Consider the following 25,810-nt stretch of genomic DNA (forward strand, 5'->3'; position numbering starts at 1 on the left):
TTTTCTCCACCAGGATAGGTGAAGGTGGAGGCAGGGATTGTAGTCCTGAACTCTAGTGATGTCTGGGAGTGAGCTGCAATGTTGGTGAAGCCATATCCTGGAAGGTCATCTTTCAGGGTGATTGTGTCACGGTACAACTTTTGGACTGAGAATCAGGTCTCCCCATGGAGATGTAAGACTAGTGATGATCCCCTGCTTCATCCTAATCGGTACAGTTGGTCAGACATGGTTTTTCACATTGATGAAATGAGTCTTCACCATCTCAAACAAAAGACCAACTCTGAGAAGGCACAAAGTGCAATGTTATTTGATGACTTTATGATAAAGGAGAGGAAACAGAACTAGAAAGACAGTTCTGATAGCAGAGTCGTGGCAGCAGACAGGAGTTGAATTTTCTTTAACTTAAATGGGGTGTTCACTTCATTTCTCTGATTGTGTTGTCAGTCTGTGCATTTATGGGAGATGTGGGGGAAGGGATATTTGCATAGGCCTTCAAGAGTGCTGGGAGGTACAAAGGGAGAATTTCTGGACGTTGGTCCTGACTGTGTATATATCTTTCCCATCTTAGGAAGCTGAAAATGACACTGTGAACTGGTGGCAAAGAAGAATCAGCTGGCAGCTGCAGGTAAAATTTGAAAATAGCTACAGAAGGGGTGCCTGGGTGGCTCAGTCGTTTAAGTGTCCAACTTTAGCTCAGGTCATAATTTCACAGTCCATGAGTTCGAGCCCTGTGTCAGGCTCTGTGCTGACAGCTCAGAGCCTGGAGCCTGCTTTTGATTCTGTTACCTCTCTCTCTGTCCCTCCCCCGCTCATGGACGCGCTCACTCTCTCACTCTCTCTGTCTCAAAAATAAACAAACATTAAAAAAAAGAAAATAGCTACAGAAGAAATAAACAAGTACAAGTGAGTTCAGCTACTGATTACCAGCAGCTCATGAAACCTCTGTTCATTTTTTTGTTTTTAACCTTTTTACAGTGTTTAGACTCAACATAGTAATATAAGCAAAAATTCAGAGGACATGTGCATAGAGTATTAACAGATAAAAAAAAGGTAAGTTTTAGAACAAAACAATTAAGTTTCTAAACATTTGCGGATCTCAAGCAATGGCCAGACTGTGTGGAAACTTCGTCCATGCCAACATTCCTTGGGGGTGGTGTCAATTGTCCTAATCTATAGGAGAGCAGTGTGTCATATGATGAATCATACCCATCAACATGGTAGTGCCATTTCATGGCCCTTGTTTTTGCAACCCTGGGAAACATGGTGAGGATATAAGTTAAAGGAGAATAGAGCTTTATGATGAAAGACACTTGTCACATGATGAATTAGGTCAAGATTGAAAATGGGAAGGAATTCTATGAACTCTGAACCCTACAAGCATGGAATAATAAGGAAAGGATGTAATAGCTTTGATCCTACAGTACATTTATAATCATGTAAGAATAAATTGTATCGGGGACAGATACGAGGTTGATGGGAATGTGGGCAGATTATTTAAAATCATACCCAGTATTGGGCCTTATCTGACAAAAGCAATTGTGACTCACAGGCAACAAACTGAACAAACACAAGAACAGCTACAGCAGGCAGAGCTCACCTTCAGACACCAGGTAATCTGAGTTCCTGCCTGACATACTGAACCCTAAGCACCTCATGCAGGTGAGTGTAGTGGCCCTTGGAATCCCTAAACATGGGCTTTTCATTATTGGCTTTTTCAGATTGCAGTTCATGAGAAGAATGCTCAGCACAACTTGGTGCTTTCTTGTTTCCTCCTCTTTCTTTGGTGCACCATCTGGCAAGACTGAAGGTGGATGTGTTTTTTCTCCCCCAGATCAAGACTCAGATCTGGGACAGGGAGATGGCAGAGCAGAGCAGGGAGGTCGCCTACTTGAAATACGGGTGTGGCCATTTGACTGGCATTTTTATGGATGTTTCGAGGGATGACACCTGCACTGTTTGTTGTCTAGTAGAGGACGTGGTATTGCAACTCTTACAGAAGTCCATTCTTTTTCTGTATCCAAGACTGGATTGGATGGAAGGAAAGAGGCTGCCTGAGGGATACATGAGGCAGAAACCAATGCCTGGAAGACCAGAGATGCAGAACCCACCAAGGAGAGGTAAGAAGCACGTTGTGACATGCAGTGGCCTAATTTCTGCTGTGCAGCCTGTTCCTGTGGGTGATGATCGTGTGGTCTGGAAAGAATCACGGGCACTAAGGACAGCAGGTGGTCTGAAGGGGTGATAGGAGGGTGTTCTCCTCTGGTGCCGCAGGCAGTGGGGCACTTGTCCCTGTGACTGGTGGACACATGCCCCTCCTCTGACTGTGACCCTCCCACCTCCTCTAGCATCCCCCTGCCTGAAGAGCCTGGAAAGGATGACAGGACATGGGCCTCATCCTTCTTCCCACCTGGACTCAATGTGAAGACTTTAGTTTATTTGAGGAGAAGGTCATTTATTTACTATTTTTAATGTTCTTTATTTTTGTTTGGTTTTGTGAACTGTAGCCCTACATGCCTAAATTCAAGTTCCATATAGCTTAGTCCTCTGATGTTATCAGTTCAACTCTGCAGTTTAACTGCTAAATTCTCATAGTTTTCATTTTCTCAATACTGTAAAATTAGTCTTATATAATAACTTCTCACATGTGGAAGGCAGCTTATAGATAAGCTGAAAGATTGAACAATTCACCTTAAGTCTGAAGAAACGCACCCTTCTTGAGGATTCATCGAGGATATACACCAAACCAGTATTCTCAATTTTATTCTTTTTTTAAAGTTTATTTTGAGAGAGACAGAGTATGTCTGGGAGGCATAGAGTGAGAGGCAGAGACAGAATCCCCATCAGGCTCCACACTGTCATTGAGGACCCAATGCTGGGCTCGAATTCACAAGCTGTGAGATCATGACCTGAGCCAAAATCAAGAGTCAGATGCTTAACCCAAGTGTTAGCATTGAGCCACCCAAGCGTCCTCATATTTATTCTTAATCTGTAATGAAATGGTGATTTCCCATGATGTATACTGAGAAACCTCTGTTTTATTGATGAATTCTAAATTGCTAGTTGAGCCTGACCTGTCCACAGTTATTTAATTATGAAACAACATGAACTAGGGCACCATGAGGTCTTTATCAAGGTGAGGGGATGGTTCTCCCCCTTATCCTTGGGGGTCACCTGAGGCATGTGGGATACCCTCTGCCTCTGGTCAGGGACCTGAGTGTAGGGAAAAGTTTAAGATACTTGAGCAATCAGAAGAGGGATTGTTTTCATTCCGCACAGTCCTCTAAAAGCAGAATAAACCTCTGTCCCTTCTAGGGTCTTTAGTAGATCCAGAAACTCCGAAACCTCTGTGAGTTACAGCAGCTCTGACTGTACCAAGAATGCAGACAATGACAAGGTAAATGCTGGGGCCATTCTCAGTTATAAGTCTTTCGGGAAAACCTCCTCTTTCTGTACAGCACACTCTCCTGGTCTTGTCTCATTTTGCATGTTGTGTGGTATGTCTGTTTAATTCTTTGTTTTCCAAACGCACACTCATTACCCAGGAGCCCACAGGCTTGTCAGTTTTTAGTGTGTCAGCTTTCTGTGGTAAGTTTAGAAGCCAAAAGTGCTTAGAGACTGAGTACCTTAAGGTCTTTCCATGTGTTTCAGGAAATAACGAGAGGAGGATGACCCCACACTCCAAACATAAGTCTCCTGGCCTGGGTGACCCCTTCCAACCTCACCTCTGTGGGAACAGTGTGGCTGCTCTGTCTTCCTTTCTTGATTCTGGCTAGGAGATTAACCTGTTAGAAAGTCTGCAATATTGTTTAAAATTCAAAAGTGCAAAAAGACATCATGACTCCAACTTTATATGTTGTGCCCTGTGCTATTTAGAGTGGTCTTTGATAAAGTCAATGTCATCACTCATCACCTTCCCGTCTTTGTTGGTAAATGAGTTGTCTGGAATCCTTCCAGCTATACCTGAGGTATAAATAGTTTGAATACCATGTCCTTCAGTTAGGTTTACATGAGCAGTTTCTGGTTGTGTCCCCAGTCACTGTTAGAGCTGATACAGTCTCATGACACATACCAGGAGTTTTATACCAAAACACTTGCATTAAATCTGTTATGTGAATTTCTACCTCTTTTTTCTGTTGGACATAATTACTGTGTCCTGTAATATGCTTAAAGTCAGAATTCCCTATGAATTAAGATGAACACATCTGAGCTTTGTAGGCTTTTACAAGTAACTTGTTCTTCACAGAAGACTCTCATTCCCCTGCAAGATTCCAGGCATCCTCCACTCTCCAGAGGTCTCAGAGGCCTTTGACAACACTTCAAGAGGGAAGACTCCTTTGTAAGGGAGAGGAGCAGAGGAGGCAAAGTGAGGGTCCGGCTGCAGAACTTTTCGCCAGGAGTAACTGTGATTCCATGAGCAGAATATGAGCTGTTTATTCCCATTTTTTTTGTGTGTGTTCTTAACATACCAAAAACAGAACATCTGGAGTCGGTGTAGAGGAGAGATGCAGGGTGAACCTGGACATCGATGTCTGCCTGTCTGGGGAATGCTACTTCATTAGTCTGTAATTACTTCTGTTAACCCTGTAGGACAGTACCCTTGTCATTTTACTTCTGCAGACATGGGCAGTGATGTGTGATGACAGTAGTTTAACCTCTGACATCTACTACCCCAAGCTGTAGGTGGTATCCAGTGGCAGGGACAGAGTTTTCAGGTACTGATGCTACTCTCTTGGATCCTGGTGGCAGAGAAGGTGGCAGGTGCTGACATGTTCTTCTCTGAGTTACAGCTGCTTTTGGTATTGGTTCTCTTGTCTGGCATATGAATGTAGCTGTCACTTCTGTTCTGCAGGGCAGTCTGGATTCTGGGGACCTCCTCCATTAATGGACGATTCTGCATGCCCTACCCTAGAGGCACCCCGCCCCCATGGACTATTAGACACATCCACCTCCTGAATCTTGGTGGCCCTGGGGCCACCCCGAACCCCTCCACCTGCAACACTTGGTAAGATGATGTGAGCACTAGAAGTTGACTTGTAAAACACACTCATCTTATTTTTGTTGCTGTTAGGTCTTTGGCCAAGGTGCAGAGGCAGTACCACAGACCATTGTGATGCAAGGGGAATGTGTCTGCTGCCATTACCACATTCCTCAAGTTTCTCATGATCTCATCTTTGTCATTTCCCCCACCATGTGTTGGTACAGGTGTCTCTTGTGGAAAAGGAATGGGGCTGTGTGCAGAAAAGCAGACATCGCGCTTCAGCAGAAATGCCCTGTACATATTCCACATGCTGGGATCTGTGAGGCATGAGGCACAGCCTAATGTATGTCCATCTAGTCGGGCCCCAGCCATCCATAGTTGTTCGATGAGCGATAAATAGATCTGAATCAGGGCTTTTAGGAGTCTTCATCAAGTTATAAGGGATGGTTCTTCAAGTTCTTCTCGGGGATCACCTGGGGCATGTGGGATACCCTCTGCACGTGATTTGGGATCTGAGTGGGCAAATAGTTGTTGGAAGAATGAGGGGAGGGTGTTTTTGTTTTTGATCTCCAAACAGTCTACTCAAATCAGAATAAACCTCCATCCCTTCTAGGGCTCTTTGCAGATCCAGAAGCAGGTGTCACTCCCAAGAGTGACATCAACCTGGCTCTGCCAAAACTGCCAAGAAGCACAAGGTAAATGCTGTGGCCATTTTCAGTTCTAAGTCTTTATGGACAGCCGCATCTTTCTGTACAGCACACTCTCCTGCCATCATCTCTGGTTTGTGTGTCTTATGGTATGCCTGCTGTTCTTGTTTGTTTGTTTGTTTTTTTCCAAATGCAAAACCTTTACCCCCGAGTCTACAGGCTTCCCTGTTTTCCACCTGGCATCTCTTTGTGGTAACTTTAGAAGCTAAGCGTGCTTAAGGGTGAGGACCATAGGGCTTTTCCAATGTGTTCCTGGAGTAAATCAAGGAGGATGACACCACACTCCACTTGGAAGTCTCCTACCTTGCCTCATTCTTCCTGGATCTCCTCAGTGTGTAATCGTTGCTCTTGCTGTTTCTTCCTCTCCTATTTCTTTCTATCAAGGGTTTTAATGTGTTCAGAAAAATCTGTGGGTATCCTTACAATTTGAAAATGCAAAATGCCTTCACTCCAACTTCTATTTTTGTATGTGTCATTTAGAATGGTCTTAGACAAAGTAAATTTCATACCCATCAGCATTTTGGTAAACTTGCTGTCCGGAATCCCTTTAGATGTGCCCTGGGTGTAAATACTCTGAACTAGAAGAGGTGACATATTTGTCATAGAAAACATGCACTGAAATTTAAGTTGTGAAGAGAAAAAAATCCAAGATTACCTGTGTGGCAAGTCCCCACCGTGTCCTTCACTTGTGTTCACATGAGCACGTTCTCTTGCATCCTGTGTCACAGGTACAGCTAAAACATGGAAACTTACACCAGAAATCAAAGTGCATTTGTGTTAATTTTGTCTGTTAGAATTTCAGCTCATTTTTCCAGAGGACACAATTACCTTGCAAATTGTACTGTACTTAAACTGAGAAGTACCTCTGAATTAAAATAAATTAGCTGAACCCAACTAACATGTATAGGTTACCTGTTTTTCTAAGAGCATGCTTTTCCAGGTCCTCTGCAGGACCTCAGGATCCCCATCTCCCCATTGTCGGGAGAGAAGTAGATTGGGCACAGGCAGGGGCTTAGAGGCAGAGCTTTGAGCCACGAGGGCTATGATTCCATGTGTGGACACTGGCATTGTCATTCCTTCTCATTCTATAGTTCTTCACATACACATAAGCAGCCTCTGTGGTGGAGGGGGATGAAGGATGGAGGTTGATTCTGGACATAGATACCTTCCTATCTGAAATATGCTACTTTGCTAATTTGGTATTCAGTCTATAAATCTTCTAGGAAAAGAGCCCTTGCTGTTTCTACATTTCCAGACACGTGGAGATGCTAGTTTATCCCAGTAACATCCATTCCCCACCCAAAGCTGTAAGTGGAACCCAAAGTATGGGTAGAGTTCTTTTGATGTCGATGTTGCCTGCTTGGAACCCGGTGGTAGGAAACCTAGTAGGATATGAGCACTACTTCTTTAGGTTTTCGCTTTTTGCCAGTGTCGGTGCTTGGTTCTGTCCTATGAACACAGCTTTTGTTTCTGTTCCACAGGCCATTATGTATGCAAGAGGGCCTGGCCCTTTCCTAGGTTCGCCTTGCAGGCTGTACCCCATGGATCACCCTTCATAACCAGTCATGGGCTATGGGCCACTTCCCCCTCCTCCACCAGCTCCTCCACATACTCAGTTTGGTAAGACGACCTGAACGGGATGAGTGACTGATAAAGCGTATTCATCTTCTTCATGATTGACTTTGTGGGAATGATGTCGAGATGATTGTGAGTTTTGGCAATCCAACTGCAACCTGCCTGAGGACACGGTAGCATATCTCAAGTTTCTCAGGACATACATACAGTGGGCAGTGTCATTTCCCTGTAATACAGTGAGCTATAGGTTTCTCTTGTCAAAATGAAAGAGGATTTTTTTTTACACAAAAGCAGACATATCAGCAGTACTGTTGTGTATTTTGGAGACACAATGTTTTGGGTTCTGTGAAGAATGAGGCTCACCCCTAACTTTTAGAGCATCAGGTGTCCTGTGTGAAAGAGGGACATGCATTAAATGACACAGACCTTGTGATCACCATAATGGAAACACCAGTGAAGGATCTGGTGCAGAAACGGGGGAAACTTGAACCACACAGGCATAGAAGGGAAGTTGAGGATGGTACACAGAGTTTGAGGAGGTGCAGAGGGGAGGGTGTTGGGATCAGTGAGATGCAGTTGGAGATCATTCCTGGCCACAGCCTGAGCAGGGAGTGTGAAGTCCACACAGAGCTGCTATGTGGGATCACTCTCAGTGCACAATCCAGTGTTCATCTCCAAAATGTCAGTGTGTTGCCAAAGTGCACGTAGGTAATCATCTAAAAGGATTATTGTCTCCCTGGGTTTTCTTGAAGGTTCTGGAAATTTGTGGGGGGGAAAATGCCCTGGATATAGGGGGAATTTAACTTGGTCTTATGGAAATGCTTGCATGCCCAAGTTCATATCCCTCAGTGAGACTAAAAGTGGAGACAGGATCTAGATCAGCTGAGTGCCTACATTGGCCTTCAGCCTAAGTCAGACTCAGACCCACTTAGTGGGTCAACCTACAATCTAGGGTTGGCCAGAAGCCGCCCCCACTGGACCCCTGTCATCACCCTGACTACCGCTTTGCATCTCCTCAAACTTCTCTCACAATATCCTGAGGCTTTGCCTGTGTTCCTGCTGTCTCAGCCCTAATACCAGTTCTCAGTGGGACCTACACGGAGCCTCAGCTGTGTTATTGGTGAAAACAGGGGTAATATTTGTTTCCAAGAACATTATAAGAAGAAGACATTAAATACATAAAGCATCTGCAAAATCTCTGGGAAGTGTCCACTCACTCTTCTCACAGTTTCAATTAAGATATCTCCACACAATGATCATCCAAAAAAGATGGTCACAGGAATTCATTAAACTAAGACCGTTAACAACTCAGCCCAGGGATTGGGAGTCACTGTTTTAAACAGTAAGACAGGGTCCCTCATTTTTCTATTAAAATTCGGGCCCTACCAGACAAAGAAAGAAAAGATAATTATGAGAATGTGTACCTTCAGAGATCTAGATCTGAAGACAATAATTTTCCATTACATATAGACTCACAGATGCAGCCACACACTAAAGTGTTCATCTGTGGCCACAGCCACAGATAAACTACAGAAGACAGAATGCATGTAGGAAAACATAAGATCAGAGGGAAATAAACCAAAATCTCTTTGCATTATAGGACAACTATTTTGAAATTTGAAGAGGACTGTGCGTGGTGACAGACTATGGTGATTATATATATATATTTTTTAAGAAGGTGTCGGATCTGCCAGAATGCTTTCCCTGGCCATCCTGTCCCCTCCACTTTGTCTTTCCTACTCTCCCCTAATACACCTTTCATCGTTCTGTCTCCGTGTCAGTGTCTGCTTCTAGGACCATCTACCCTCACTCCCCATTGAGTGTACACAGTGGGGTTCCTGTACACACAGGTAACAAACTGGCAGAAATGGTGGTGATGGAAGAGAGAAGCCCGAGGGAGTTTTCCGGGGTGATGGTAACTTCCTATATCTAGATTTATGGGGTGCTTGTTTTAGAAATATTCACTAACTCCCTGGTGCCTTGGGTCAGATAGACAGGTATCTGTCCCTAGGAAATGGCTGAGTTCTAATGGTGGGGAAGGATGAGGGACCAGCAGTGACTGCGGGAGAGGAGTGAGGAGGCCACACATGGAGTCAGACCCTCGCCCAGGATGCCAGGTCTCCACAGACAGCACCATGTGTAGGAGGTCTCTGAGGAGCAGAGATTTCTTGATCAGACCTGTGAACTACAGAATCCTCCTTCAGTTTCCTCACTGAGGGATGGCCAGAGCAGAGGCCAGCAGCTAGCAGACACCTTGATCATGGCTGGAGTGGAGCAGTGGACCTGGAGGATTGAGTCAGAGAAAGGGACAGGCAGAAGGTAGCGACAGGGAGTTTGAGAGACAAAGGGAAGAGAAGAGAAGGGACCTTTCTCTGCTGACTTCACCTACATTTCTGTGTGAACAAAAGGAGATTCTTGTCTCTAAGGGTAGGGAAGAGGGCTGGCAAAAAGCCAGAGTGACATTCTCAGCTCAAGTGCCCAGGATATCTACCTTGCTCTTGAATACTTAACACAGGAAGTCTGTGCTTTCTGTCATAATTGGAACTGCAGCTCATACCATTTAGTGAAAATCAATCCAATTATGAATCCCTCAACATTAAAGTACTGCAACAAAATTAAGTGAACAGACTGAAAGATACAACACGGATAAAGTCCAAAGGTAGACCCACTGCAATACTTATGGGAATACAGTCTATCAGAAAAGGAAGTACCCCAGTGCAGGCATTCAGACACCTGGGAAATATCCGAAAACGTGTAAAAAAAAAATGTAGTCCTTACTTCAAAAGCAACATTAGTACTAGACACAAAGGGATTGTGGTGTAAGGTTTAGAGAGAAACCATGTGACTTCATGGTGCTATACCCATGAGATCAAGTCTCATCAAATTATACCCTTTAACTTGAGGCTATTTGTTATATGTAAATTGCACCTCATTAAAGAGAGTTTCAAACATAAAATACTGAAGAAAATGTTGGAAAGTTCCTTTCTACTCCTGAAGTGCATGGGTGATAGGAGTCTGACCATATCTCAACAATCCAAAAGATGAAGACATTTAAAAAATTAATAATAGCAGAGTTAGGAGGACCCTGAGCTCATCCTGTCCCATGTTTTCAACTATATAACATCCACATCCAAGTCCATAAACCACAGAGTGATCCAAAGAGTGGCAGAACAAACTCCACAACTAAATAGAAGCTGTATCTGAAAGGTGAGGAAGGTCAGAAAGGTGGAGGGCGGTTGCCTGCAGAAAGGGCAGAGAAAGTGAGCCCTCACACCAGGGAGCTCACACAGGGAAGACTAATCCCCAGAACATTTGGCTTTAAAACCAGAGGGGCTGAATTCCCTTGAATTTGGATCCTGGAGCTTTGGAGGTCAGTTGGCCCAGTACTGGGTGATCCAGGAGGATGAGAGATAATCAGGTCCCTGCCTGTGTAGAGAGGCAATGTAAACATGGCATTTTACACAATGCCAAGGCAACAGGAGACAGATCTGTTCATGCTGACTTCTGGATGGTTGGGAGACTTTTCCAACAATGAGGGAGCTCACAGTCACCATTTTTCTCCCCCACCCCGAGATTAAGCACGGAGGCACCTACCAGGGAGTGGACCTGCAAAGACACTTGCTACCTAACATGCTAGCTGTGTGCCAGTCCCAAGAGTTCTCTGGGGGACTCACCCACTCCAAGCCTGCTGGCCTCAGGGCAAACTTTGTTAAAACTGCATGGACACCCTGTCTGGCCAGCTGCAGGCAAAGCTGCCACTGCACACTGTGCCCATCTGCACCGCACCCAGCTGTGCACCCCCAGCTACCCTCATCTGTCTCACCCAGCCACGTGTCCCCAGCCACTGACATACTCTGTGCACAGCCTTGAGCCCCTGGTTGCCCTGGTACATAGCCCCCAGTCACCAAAGGACAGCTACAGATTTGTCAACAGAATCTTGGCAAGCCAGAAGGAAGTGACATGACATATTCAAAGTGCTGAATGGAAAAATCAGCAGCCAAGAATACTCTATCCAGTAAGGCTGTCATTCAGAATAGAAGGGAGACATAGAGCTTCCCAAACAAAAACTAAAGGAGTTTGCACCACTAAATCAGTCCAGCAAGAAATACTAAGAGGGACTCTTTGAGTGGAAAGGAGAGACCAAAAGTGACAATAGAGAGGTAGAAAACACAAATCCAGTAGAAATGAATATTTCTGTAAAAAAATCAATTGAGGAACTCACAAAAATGGATATAAAATATAATAACATGTACCAAAACATAGGGAGGAGAAAATAATGGGTTCAAAGGTAAATGACCATCAACTTAATACAAATGGCTAAAAGGAAAGAAATTCTGTAAAAACCTAATGGTCACAATATATCAAAAACCACTTATAAATATGCAAAGAATAAGGAGAAAGAAATCAAAATATATCACTAAAGTAAATCAGCAAAACATGAGAGAAAGACAAGAAAGGATTGAGAAAATCATTAGACACCACAACAAAACAGGTAATAAAATGGCAATACATACATACAAATCAATAATTACTTTGAAGGTAAATGGAATGAATGCTCCAATAAAAAGACATAGGGTGTAAAAATGGATGAAAAAACAAAACAGATTTATATGCTGTCTACAAGTGACCCGTTTTAGACCTCAAGCCACCTACAGAATGAAAATCAGAGGATGTTGAGAAACATCACGTAAATGAATGTCAAAAGAAAGCCAGGGTAGCAATGCTTGTATCAGATAGAAAAAAAAGAGAAAGGACTCAAAATCACAAATTAGGAGAAATCACAACCAACACCTCAGAAATACAAAGAATCATAAGATAGTATTATGAAAACTTGTAAGTCAAAAATTTGGACGATTTACAAGAAACAGATAAATTCCTAGAAACATATAAGTTACATAAACTGAAACAGAGAGAAAACATGAACAGAACAATAGCCAGCAAACAAATTGAGTCAGTAATCAAAAAACTCTCAACAATCAAAAGTCTAGGACCAGATGACTTCACAAGTGAATTCCACCAAACAGTTAAAACAGGGTTAAGACCTCATATTCTTAAGCTATTACAAAATATGAAAAATGATGGAAAACTTCCAAATTCATTCTACGAGGCCAGCATTACCCTGATACCAAAACCAGATAAAGAGTCCACTAAAAAAGAGAACCCCAGGCCAATATCCCTGATGAACATGGATGCAAAAAATTCTCAATCAAATACTACCAACCAAATTCAAAAATACCTTAAAAAATCATTCACCACAATTAAGTGGATTTGTTCCAAAGCTGCAAGGTGGTTACATATTCACAAATCAATCACTGTGATGCATTACATCACTGGGAAAAGGGGTAAGAACCATATGATTGGGGCTCCTGGGTGGCTCATTCCTTCAAGCATCCAACCTTGGCTCAAGTCATGACCATATGGTTCATGACTCAAGCCCTTCATTGGGCTCTCTGCTGACAGCTCAGAGCCTGGAGCCTGCTTCAAATTCTGTGTCTCCCTCTCTCTCTGCCCCTATCCCACTCACCTTCTGTCTCTGTGTTTCAAAAATGAATGTTTCAAAAAAAAAAAAAAAACACAGTCATATCAATACATGCAGAAAAAAGCATTTGACAAAGAACAACATCCATTCATAATTATAACCCCCTAAAGTAGGTTTATAGGGAACAAACATCAATATAATGAAGGTTATCTGTGAAAACCCTGCAGTTAGCATAATCCTTAGTGGGGAAAACCTGAGAACTTTTCCTCTAAGGTCAGGAAGAAGACAAGGATATTTACTCTCACCACTTTTAATAAACATAGTACTGAAAGTCCAAGCCAGAGCAATCAGACAAAACATAACAAATCCAAATCTGGAAGAAGTGAAACTTTCCTACTTTGCAGATTACATGACAGTATATATAGAAAACCCTAAAGAGTCCACCCAATAACTGCTAGAACTGATAAATGATTCAAAAATGTCACAGGATACAAAATCATACAGAAATCTGTAGCATTTCTAGACAACAATAATGAAGCAGTAGAAAGAAATTAAGAAAACCGTCCCATTTACAGTTGCACACCAAATAAGATATCTATGAATAAATCTGAACAAAGTGGTGAGTGACCTATACTCTGAAAACTATAAAACAGTGATGAAAGAAATTCAAGATGACACTAAGAAATGGAAGGACATTCCATGCTCATGGATCGGAAGTAGAAATATTGTGAAAATGTCTATACTTCCCAAAGCAATTGACACAATTAATGCAATCTCCATCAAAATACCAACAGCATTTTTCACAGAACTAGAACAGCCCTAAAATTTGTAGTGGAACCACAAAAGACCCCAGTCTTCAGAGTAAACATCCTTTATGTGAAGTGATAATTATGGATGGCATGATGCCTCTGGATCTTCTGCTCCAAAACACATTAACTCTGGCCTAAGCATATGAACAAACGTTAGACATATCCCAACCAAGGATCATTCTACAAAATACATTCTACAAATGTACCCTCAAAACTTTGCAGATTATGAAAAATATGGCAAATCTAAAAATAGTCATAACCAGGTGGAGCCTAAGGAGACAGGATGATTGAATGTAATGTGCCAGCTGGGATGAGTCTAGAACAGAAGAGGTTAAAACCGAAGAAATCTGAGTAAACATATAAACTTTAGTTAATAATACCGTATCTCTTTGGGATATTGATTGTGATAATGTACCAACTCATATAACATCAATAGTCAGAAAACAGTCTGATGTATGTGGAGATCTCAGTACTATCTTCCCAATTTTTTTGGTAACTAGAAACCCATCATGAATGAAAAGATTATTAGTAATCATGGTTTTACTTTTTCAACACATAATATAACTAGTTCTAGTATTGGTTGCTAGTGATTGACATTCACCTATTCTTGTTGTTCTTACTATTGTTTAATTTAAGTAATAGCATTCATGTTACGGAAAACCGAATGCACAATGAGATACAATTCATAGAAACATCTACTTTACATATTTTAAGGTAATAACATATGTATATACCACTGTATTATGTGGTATGTAAATTGTTTTTTCTGATCTTGAATGAGCATGTCATTGAATGGCTTTCTGTAAAGGTGGTTATCCTAGATAATGAATGATACCCAGATTTTACAGGATGTACTTCACATCATGCCTGAACATTTTCAAAAAAAAAAAAATGTACAAACGGCCAGATGAATCATTGTGACTGGCTCACTTATTCTAAAGAATTCTTGCTTTAATATTTTCATGCATATTTTTATCAGGAATACAACAGAATCAAATATTTCCAAATCAAAGAGATATTCAAAGATTGGAAGAATGATAGGAAGTTCAAGGGGTTTCAGAAGGAAAAGATGTGACCATGAAGTGGCAGTCACAGGCAAGCAGCTTTCTCTGGGCCACTTTGACAGGTTTGCATGAGGATATGTGACTTGCCAAAGGGTAAGACCCAGAAGTACAAGAGGGAAAGGCAATGCTTCAGGGAGAAGTGACATGGAAAGGGTGCTTCTGTGCCTAAGTGATGGCTCAGCAACCTGGCTGTGGTCCCTGTGTCAAAGATTTCAAAAGTCCATCAGTAACTTAGACTCACAAAGATCTTAGTAACATAGATCAAAGTAACTTAGACCCACAAAGATCTTGGAGCCACAGAGTTGATCTTCATCTGTGATTAGGAAATGGTCACAGTTTCACAGGATATGAAAATCGGGCTGGCAGTAGATGGCTAAAATATTATTTAGGGCTATCTTTCTAATAAAAAATGGATGTGTAAAAATTTGGGTTTGGAATGTTAAGAAAAATCACAGGCCCATCATGGAGTTACTTACGTTAAGGTTCTATGTCACCAAACCTAGTTTCATTCCTGCAGGAATGTAACCTTTAACCAGTCAACAAAGAATTTCCTAGTCAGTGTTGGAAATTTAACTGATAGACCCCTGCCATTCCCCTCAGGGAAGCAATCTTGCCTAAATAAGTATTTTGTACCACTAATTTTTTTTAAGTTTATTTATTTTGAGAGAGACAGAAAGAGAGCACATGCAAGGGATGGGCAGGAAGAGAGGGAGAGAGAGAACCCCACGACCACGAGGTCATGATCTGAGCCAGGATCAAGAGTCAGACACTTAACCAAGCCATCCAGGCACCCCAAGAATGTGGAGTTTCAAAGGTTAGCAGGCATGGCTGGGATACAGCACTGAGGGCACTGGCCTACTTCTGGAGAGAAGGCAGCAAACTACTTGCAGACACATGGCATGAAAACAGTGATCTGTACAATGGCTGGTGCACACAGTGGGGAGATTATATGCTCATCTTGGAGAGCATCCCTGAGAGGCAGTGTTCACAAAGAGGGGACGAAGGAGCTGGGACAGAGGAGCCTGGGTGGTGCCATTTCCCTCCTCTGCCCCCCAGTGTACACACAGAGCCACCTGCTGGAAACAAGGCAATTCCCACACTGGCTGCCACCAGGCCCTGGACACTAGATGACCTCCTCTTCATAAAGCCATTCATCTCACAGGCAGGTAACATAATGAGCTTTTGTAACACAGAGAAAGCAAATACTCAGCCAAAATGCCAAGACAAGAGGAATGCATCCCAAATGAAAGAACAAGATAAGGTCATGGCCAGAGAAATGGAAGGAACACTTCCAAACTCATTCTATGAAGCCAGCATGGCCTTGAGTCCAAACTGGACAAAGACCCCACTAAAAAGGAAAACTACAGACCAATTTCCCTGATGAAACTGGATGCAAAAATTCTCAACAAAAATTAGCAAACCGGATCCAACAATACATAAAAAGAATTAATCCCCACAATGAGGTGGGGTTTATTCCTGGGATGCACAACTGATTCAATGTCTGCAAATCAACGGATGTGATACATCACATTGATAAAAGAATGGATAAGAACCACATGATCCTCTCAATAGATGAAGAAAAAGCATTTGACAAAATACAGCATCCTTTCTTGATGAAAAAAACCCTCATGAAAGGAGGGATAGAATGATTGTGCCTCAACATCATAATGTCCAGATATGAAAGTCCCACAGCTAATATCATCTTCAATGGGGAAAAACTGAGAGCTTTCCCCCTAAGGTTAGGAACACGACAGGGATGTCCACTCTCACCACTGTTATTCAACATACTGTTGGAAGTCCTAGCCTCAGCAATCAGACAACAAAAAGAAACACAAGGTGTCCAAATTGGCAAGGAGGAGTCAAACTTTCCCTCCTCACAGACATGAACTCTCCGTGGAAAATCCAAAAGACTCCACCAAAAAACTTCTAGGACTCATAAAGGAATTCAGGAAAGCCTCAGGATATAAAATCAATATACAGAATTTGATTGCATTTCTATATGCCAATAATGAGGCAGCAGAAAGAGAAATCAAGGAATTGATCTCATTTACAGTTGCACTGAAAACCATAAAATACCTAGGGATAAACCTAACCAAAGAGGTAAAAGACAGTACACTGAAAAAAACAGGGGGCGCCTGGGTGGCTCAGTCAGTTAAGCGCCAACTTTGGCTCAGGTCATGATCCCCCAGTTTGTGGGTTCTAGCCCCGCACCGGGCTTTGTGCTGACAGCTCAGAGCCTGGAGCCTGTTTCAGGTTCTGTGTCTCCCTCTCTCTCTGCCCCTCCCCTGCTCATGCACGCGCGCTCTCTCTCTCTCTCTCAAAAATAAACATTAAAAAAATTAAAACAACAGAACATCTATGAAAGAAAGTGAAGAAGACCCAAAGAAATGGAAAAACATCCCATGCTCATGGATTGGAAGAACAAATATTGATGAAATGTCAATGCTACCCAAAGCAATCAACACATTCAATGCAATCCCTATGAAAATAATACCAGCAATCTTCACAGAGCTAGAACAAACAATCCTAAAATTTGTATGGAACCAGAAAAGACCCCAAATAGCCAAAGTAATGTTGAAAAAGAAAAACAAAGCTGGAGACATCACAATTCTGGACTTCATGGTGTATTACAAAGCTGCAATCATCAAGACAGTGTGGTATGGGCACAAAAACAGACACATGGATCAATGGAACAGAATAGGGAACCCAGAAGCAGACCCTCAAACATATGGCCAACTAATCTTTGACAAAGCAGGAAAGAATATCCAATGGAAAAAAAGAGTCTCTTCAGCAAGTGGTACTGGGAAAACTGAACAGTGAGAAAAATGAACGTGGACCATGTTCTGAAACCATACACACACACACACACACACACACACACACACACACTCTCAAAAAGGATGAAAGATCTAATGTAAGACAGGAAACCATCAAATCCTAGAGGAGAAGACAGGCAACCTACCTCTTTGATCCTGGCTGCAGCAACTTCTTGCTTGTCATGTCTCCAGAAACAAGGGAAACAAAAACAAAAATGAACTATTGGGACCTCAAGATAAAAAGCTTCTGCACAGCAGAGGACACAATCAGCAAAACTAAAAGGCAACTGAATGGAATGGGATAAGATATTTGCAAGTGACATATCAGATAAAGGGTTAGTATCCAAAATCTATAAAGAACTTGTCAAACTCAACACCTAAAAACCAAATAATCCAGTGAAGAATTGGGCAAAAGACATGAAGAGACACTTTAACAAAGATAACATCCAGATTGGTCACACATGAAAAAATGCTCAACCTCACTTGTCATCACTGGCCACAATGAGATCATCAAAACCACAATGAGATATCCCCTCACACCTATCAGAATGGCTAAAATTAACATCTCAGGAAAAAACAGGTGTTGGCAAGGATGCAGAGAAAGGGAACCCTTTTGCAATGCTGGTGGGAATGCAAACTGGTGTAGCCACTCTGGAAAATAGTATGGAGATTTATCACAAAGACTAAAAATAGAACTACACAATGACCCAGCAATTGCACTACCAGGTATTTATCCAAAGGATACACAAATGCTGACTCGAAGTGGCACATGCACTCCAATGTTTAAAGCAGCATTATCAAAAATAGCTAAGTTATGCAAAGAGCCCAAATGACCATTGACTGATGAATGGATAAAGAAGATGAGGTATATTTATACAATGGAATATTACTTGGCGATCAAAAAGAATGAACTCTTGCTATTTGCAACAACGTGGATGGAACCGGATTCTATTATGCTAACTAAGCAAAGTATGTCAGAGAAAGACACACATCATATGATTTCTCTTGTCTGTGGAATTTAAGAAATAAAACTGATGAACATAGTGAAAGGAAAGCAAAAATAAGATACAAACAGAGAGGGAGTCAAACAATAAGAGACTCTTAAATACAGAGAACAAACTCCAGGGGTTCCTGGAGGGTTACTGAATAGGGGAATGGGTTAAATGGGTGATGGGCACTGGCTGGGGGGGTGGGGTACTTGGGATGAGTACTGGGTATTTTTTGTACTTGATGGATCACTAAGTTCTTCTCTGGAAACTGTATTCCACTATAAGATAACTAACTTGAGCTTAAATTAAAAAAAAAAAAATATTAAAAATAAATAAGTGTAATACCAGTCAAAAGAAAAGAATATTTAAATCGGACTCTTTGAGTGGAAATGAAAGACCAAAAGTGATACAGACAACAAAGGATCAGAAAAAACATCAAGAAACAATGGCAAAACAACTAATAAAATGGCATTAAGTGTGTATCTATAAATAGTTACTCTGAATGTAAATGGACTAAATGCTCCAATCAAAAGACATTGGGTAGGGTGTCAGAATGGACAAAAGAAAAAAAAGAAAAACAAACAAACCAACAAAGCAAGACCCATCTAGATGCTGTGTACAAAGCCTTATTTGGACCTAAAGTCACCTGCAGATTTAAAGTGAGGGAATGAAGAAACATTTCTCATGCCAATAATGTCAAAAGAAAGCCAGGAGGGGCGCCTGGGTGGCTTGGTCGGTTAAGCGTCCGACTTGGGCTCAGGTCATGATCTCGCGGCCCGTGAGTTCAAGCCCCGCGTCGGGCTCTGTGCTGACCGCTCAGAGCCCGGAGCCTGTTTCGGATTCTGTGTCTCCCTCTCTCTCTGCCCCTCCCCTGTTCATGCTCTGTCTCTCTCTGTCTCAAAAATAAATAAACGTTAAAAAAAAAAAAAAATTAAAAAAAAAAAAGAAAGCCAGGAGCAATACTTATATCAGGCAAAATAAACTTTAAAACCAAGACTGTATTTTTGTACCCTTTGGGTAAATACCTAATAGTGAAATTACATGCACCCAATATTTATACCAGCATTATCAACAATTGCCAAACTATGGAGAAAGCCCAAATATCCATCAACTGATGAAGGTATAAAGAAAGTGTGGGGTATGTGTGTGTGTGTATGTATACACATACATACATATATATGTATATACATACATAAAATGGATTACTGAGCCATCAAAAAGAATGAAATCTTGCCAATTGCAGTGGTGTGGATAGAGCTAGAATGTATTATGCTAAGTGAAATATGTCAATCAGAGAAAGAAAAATATATTATTTCACTCATGTGGAATTTAAGAAACAAAATAGATGAAAACATGGGAAGAGGGCAGGAAAAGAGAAGAGTGGTAACAAACCATATGAGTCTCTTAATTATAGAGAAAAAACAGGGTTGATGGAGGGAGATGGGTGGGGGATGGGTATTAAGGAGGGCACTTGTGATGAGCACTGGGTGTTGTATGTACCTCACGAATCCCTGAATTCTGCTCCCGAACCCAATAATGCACTGTATGTCAACTAAAACTTAAATTAAAAAAAAGAAATAAACCTGTAATAAGAGATGAAGATGGACATGATCTCATAATAAAGGGGACAACCAAACAAGAAGATCCAACGATTGTAAATTTTTATGCACCCAACATGGCAATCACCAAATATATAAAACAATTAACAACATAAAGGAACTCATTTCTAATAATGTAAGGATAGTAGAGGACTTTAACACATCACTCACATCAATGGAAAGAACCTCTGAACAGAAAATCAATAAGAAAACAATGGCTTTGAATGACACACTGGACCAGATAGGTTTAACAGATATATTCAGAACACTCCATACTAAAATGACAGAATGCACATTCTTTTCAAGTGCACATGGGACATTCTCCAGAATCAATCACATTCTAGGTCACAAATCAGGCCTCAACAGGTACCCAAAGACAGAGATTAGACCAGGCATCTTTTCTGACCACAAATCTAGGAAACTGGAAGTCAACCACAGAAAGAAAGAAAGAAAGAAAGAAAGAAAGAAAGAAAGAAAGAAAGAAAGAAAAAGAAAGAAAGGCTACAAATAAAGGGAGGTTAAACAACATGCTACTAAATGAATGGGTCAACCAGGAAATCAATGAGAAAATACACTGAAACAAATAAAAATGAAAACCAAAACTGAAACGAAGATACATAAAATCTGAAACCAGAAAGAAATTGAATCAGTAATAAAAAAATATCTCCCCAACACAAGAAGAGTTCAGGGCCAGCTGGCTTCACTGATGAATTCTACCAAACATTTAAATAAGAGGTGATATCTATTCTTCTCGAATTATTATGAAAAATAAAAAAGAAGGAAAACTTACAAATTCATGCTATCAGGCCATCATTACCCTGACACCAAAACCAGATAAAGACTCCACTAAAACTGAAAACTGCAGGGGCGCCTGGGTGGCTCAGTCAGTTGACTGTCCAACTCTTAGCTTCGGATTAGGTCATTATCCTGGGTCCAAGCCCCACATTGGACCCTGTGCTGACAGTGTGGAGCATGCTCAGGATTCTCTCTCTCCCATCCCTTTGCCCTCCCTCACCTTTATGTACTCTAAGTAAATGAATAAACATTTAAAAATATATTAAAAAAATTTTTTTTAAATAAAACTGCAGACCAATAGCTCGATGACTATGTATGTAGAAATTCTCATTAAAATACATTCAAATTAAAGTCAACAATACATTAATAGAATCATTTACCATAATCAAGTGGAATATATTCCTGGGCTGCAAGGGTGGTTCCACATTCACAGATCAATCAACATGATGCACCACAGTAATAGAAGAAAGGATAAGAACAATATGATGCTTTCAACAGATGCAGGAAAAGCATTTGACAAAATGTCACATTCATTCATGATAAAAACCCTCAGCAAAGTAGATTGAGACTCAACATACCTGCACATAATAAAGGCCATCTATGAAAAACCCACAGCTAATCTCATCTTCAATGGGGAAAAACTGAAAGCTTTTCCTCTAAGGTCAGGAACAAGGCAGCGATGACCCCTCTCACCACTGTTACTCCACACAGTACTGGAATTCCTAGCCACAGCAATCAGACAACAAAAAGAAATAAGAGGCATCCAAATCAGCAAGGAAGAAGTAGAACTCTCGCTATTAGTAACTGACATGATTCTCTCTATAGAAAACATGAAAGATTCCCATAAAAATCGCTAGAAGTGATACATGAACTCGACAAGTCACTATATACAGAAATCAATGTACAGAAATTGATTGTGTTTCTATAGATGAATCATGAATTAAAAGAAAGTAAGGAATCAATCCCATTGACAGGTGCACCAAATACCACAACCTACCAGGAAGAAACCTAACCAAAGAGGTGAAAGACCTATACTCTAAAGGCTATGAAACACTGATGAAAGAAATGGAAGAGGACACAAATGAAAATACATTTCATGTTCATGGATGGGAAGAACAAATACTGTTAAAATGTCTACACTCCTCAAAACAATCTACACATGTAATGAAATCCCTATCACACTAATAAAACATTTGTCACAGAACTAGAACAAGTAATCCCAAAATTTATATGGAACGACAAAAGACCCCAAACAGCCAAAACAAACTTGAAGAAGAAAAGCAAAGCTGGAGACATCACAATTCCAGACTTTACATTATATTATTATAAAGCTGTAGTGATCAGAACAGTATGGTACTGGCAAAAAAAAAAAGAAAAAGAAAAAAACACACAGACACACTGATGAATAGAATGGAAACCCAGAAATGAACTCATACCTATATGGTCAATTAATCCTCAACAAAGCAGGAAAGAATATCCAATGGAAAAAAAGATAGTCTTGGGGCACATGGGTGTCTCAGTCACTGAAGCATCTAATCGTGGATTCAGCTCAGGTCATGATCTCAGGGTTCATCAGTTTGAAACCCGTGTAGGCCTCTGCACTGACAATGTAGAGCCTGCGTGGGATTCTCTCTCTCCATTTCTCTCTGCCCCTCTTCTGCATGCTCTGTCTCTCTCTCAAAAATAAATAAATACACTTAAAGTCTCCTCAATATATGGTTTTGGAAAAACTAGACAGCAACCTGCAAAACAAAACAAAACAACAACAGACCACTTTCTTACAACATACACAAAAATAAATCCAACATGGATAAAGACCTATGTGGGAAACCTGAAACCATAAAAGTCCCAGAGGATAACACAGGCAGTATCTTATTTGACATTGGCTGTACAAACATCTTTGTAGATCTATCTCCTGAGGTAAGGGAAACACAAGCAAAAATAACGGGACTTCGTAAAAATAAAAAGCTTCTGTCACCAAAGAAATAATCAACAAAACTAAAACACAACCTACAGCATGATGATATTTGCAAATGACATCTGATAAAGGGTTAGTGTCCAAAATATATAGTTATACACACCCCAAAAATGAGACATTAAATTAAAAATGGGCAGAGGACACGAATAGATATTTTCCCAAAGAAGACATACAGATAGCCAAGAGACACATGAAAAGATGCTCAGCAATACTGATCTTCAGGGAAATACAATTCAAAAGTACAATAAGATAACTCATCACATCTGTCAGAATGACTCAAATCAACGGATGATGAAACAGCAGGTGTTGCCAAGGATGTGGGGAAAAAGGAAACCTCCTGCACTATTGGTAGGAATGCAAACTGGTGCAGCCACTCTGGAAAACATCATGGAGATTCCTAAAAAAATTGAAAATAGAACTACCTTATGATCCAGCAATTTCACTACAAGGTATTTACACAGAGAATACAAAAATAATACTTCAAAGGGATACATGCACCCTGATGTTTACAGCATCATTTTCTACAACAGCCAAGTTACGGAAACTGCCTAAGTTTCCATCAACTGATGAATAAACTGAGATGTAGTATATGGAATGGAATATTATTTGGCCATAAAAACATGAAATCTTGTCATTTGCCATGAGGTGGATGGAGCGAGAGAATGTTATGCTGGGTGAAATAAGCCTGTCAGAGAAAGACAAATACCAGATGATTTCACTAACACATGGAAATGAAACAAAACAAGGGGGCGGGGGAGGGAAAGGAGACACTGACAAACAGACTTTTTTTTTTTAAACTGAGTTGAATCCTCAGCAGCTTTTTTTTTTTTTTAAGTTTATTTATTTTTGAGACAGAGAGAGACAGAGCATGAACGGGGGAGGGGCAGAGAGAGAGGGAGACACAGAATCTGAAGCAGGCTCCAGGCTCTGGGCCATCAGCCCAGAGCCCGACGCAGGGCTCGAACTCACGGACTGCGAGATCGTGACCTGAGCTGAAGTCCGACGCTTAACCGACTGAGCCACCCAGGCGCCCCAAACAGACTCTGAACTAGGAAACAAACTGAGGGTTTCCACAGTGGGGTGGGGGATGGGTGAAACAGGTGATGGGGATTAAGACATGCACTTGGGGTAAGTATGGGTGATGTGTGAAACTGTTGCTCTATGTTGTACACCTGAAACTAATATTACACTCTATCTTTACTAACCGGAATTTAAATTAAAAAATAACATAAGGTGAATGACACCTACCTACCAGGTTTTCTGTAGTTTCCAATCACTTCACTAGGTTGGGGAAAAAAACATGAAATTTTTTAAAAGCATGTATGATTTTGTGCCCTTACCTCGGTCTCTGGTTCCAGCAGGACTCGGAAAGTGGCTACCAGCTCATTCTTCTAGAAGGTCCTGAGACAAACGGGCATTTCATGTCTTCACGTCCTAACTGAATGCAGCTCCGTTCTTCTGAATTTCTGTCAGGATTTCTCCCCGGAAACAAGCCTGAATCTGGAACAAACCATCCACGGCATCTATGATGTGATTTCATGAGACCCCTCAATCCACGGGTCCTTTAGTAAAATACGTCTTGCTCAAACACTGTCTGGGAAAGTGAGGAATGAAACACGGGAACAGCCCAGAAAATGCAAGGGCCTGTGCTGCTGACTGACCAGCGCACCCAGGGAAGCCACCCAGCGCCCCCTCCTCAACACTCAGTGCAACAAGGCAGCTTCTCTCTGGCGACTCAGGAGACACCAAGTTGCTGCAAGGCTCCCAAGGTCTCCCCTGGGGCGGGTTTCAGAACCTGCTGGAAACGCAGCTCTGGTCTCTGTCCTGAGGCAGCGGCAGAGGCCCTGAGTCCTCTGGGGGCGACAGAAGCCCTTCCTGCTCTGAGGTGCCCTGGGTCAGAAAAAGCTGATGGGGCGCCCTCTGCTGGCCATCACCGCACACCCAGAGGAACCCGCCCCTCCTAGTTTGTGGTGCTGGAGCACTCTCTGCTGGCCACCATGGGAATTCCTGCAATGTTGAGGCCCTGGTCGCTCAGCTGAGAGATAGAAGGTGTTCTGGGCAACTAAGCCTGTTCTCCACGTTGGGAAGGGTCTTGGTGACAGGGCCTGGGAAACTAGGAAATCTTTTCCTTCTTTCTAGTGAGTGAAAAATGAAACCACATTTATTTATGTAATGACATCATTTGTAATGCTTTAAGCAATGTTCACAGAAAAATAGCCTGCCAATTTACACATACTGAACAAGAGGTAATTGTGTTTACCACCAAAATACTTAGGTTAGATAAAGAATTGACACCTTTGAGAGAGAGATACCGGCTTCCAGCTATGGAGTGAATAAGTCCAAGGGATACAAGGTACTGCCAATGGAATAGAGTCAATCCTGTAATAATAATGTTGCATGCTTTCACATGATAGCTACACTTGTGGTTAGGTACAACATAATTTATAGACATATGGAATAATACGATGTATGCCTAAAACTAATACAACAAATGTGTGAACAATATTTCAATTAAAAATCGACATCCTTTACACTATTTTTAGTTTCTCCTTCTTTGCCATTAAAAAATCATTCCTGGGGTGCCTGGGTGGCTTAGTCGGTTAAGTGTCCAACCTCGACTCAGGTCATGGACTTGCAATCCATGAGTTTGAGCCCCACGTCCCGCTCTGTGCTGACAGCTCAGAGCCTGGAGCCTGCCTCAGATTCAGTGTCTCCCTCTCTCTCCCCGCTCCTCAGCTCGGGCTCTCTCGAAAAAAGAAAAAAATAAACATTAAAAATTAAAAAAAAAATCATTCTGGAGCGCCTGGGTGGCTCAGTTGGGTGAGCGTCTGACTTCAGCTCGGGTTGTGATCTCACAGTTCGTGAGTTCTGGCCCTGCATTGGGCTCCATGCTGTCAGTTCAGAGCCTGGAGCCTGCTTTGGATTCTGTGTCACCCTCTCTCTGCCCCTCCCTCACTCGTGCTCTCTCTCTGCCTCTCAAAAATAAGTAAAACTAATAAAAAAAAATTCCTTATTTAGAATC

At 41.6% G+C, this 25,810-nt stretch overlaps 2 long non-coding RNA genes across 2 annotated transcripts in view; one reads left to right on the plus strand and one right to left on the minus strand.

Moving 5' to 3' along the window:
• LOC109270072 (uncharacterized) lies at positions 1-25,324 on the plus strand. Its single transcript, XR_008424741.1, has 7 exons — positions 1-117; positions 569-625; positions 2,023-2,117; positions 3,313-3,394; positions 4,850-5,002; positions 5,592-5,673; positions 24,147-25,324. It is a non-coding gene; the product is annotated as an uncharacterized LOC109270072 (long non-coding RNA).
• Positions 1-25,810, minus strand: part of LOC128778879 (uncharacterized) — a 57,033-nt gene that overhangs the window by 18,159 nt on the left and 13,064 nt on the right. Inside the window, exon 4 of the long non-coding RNA XR_008424735.1 lies at positions 24,129-24,288. This is a non-coding gene — a long non-coding RNA (uncharacterized LOC128778879). The remainder of the gene's footprint in view (positions 1-24,128; positions 24,289-25,810) is intronic.

The sequence above is a fragment of the Panthera pardus genome, unplaced genomic scaffold, assembly GCF_024362965.1.
Source record: "Panthera pardus isolate Hobbes unplaced genomic scaffold, ASM2436296v1 HiC_scaffold_10, whole genome shotgun sequence".
Classification (NCBI taxonomy): domain Eukaryota; kingdom Metazoa; phylum Chordata; class Mammalia; order Carnivora; family Felidae; genus Panthera; species Panthera pardus.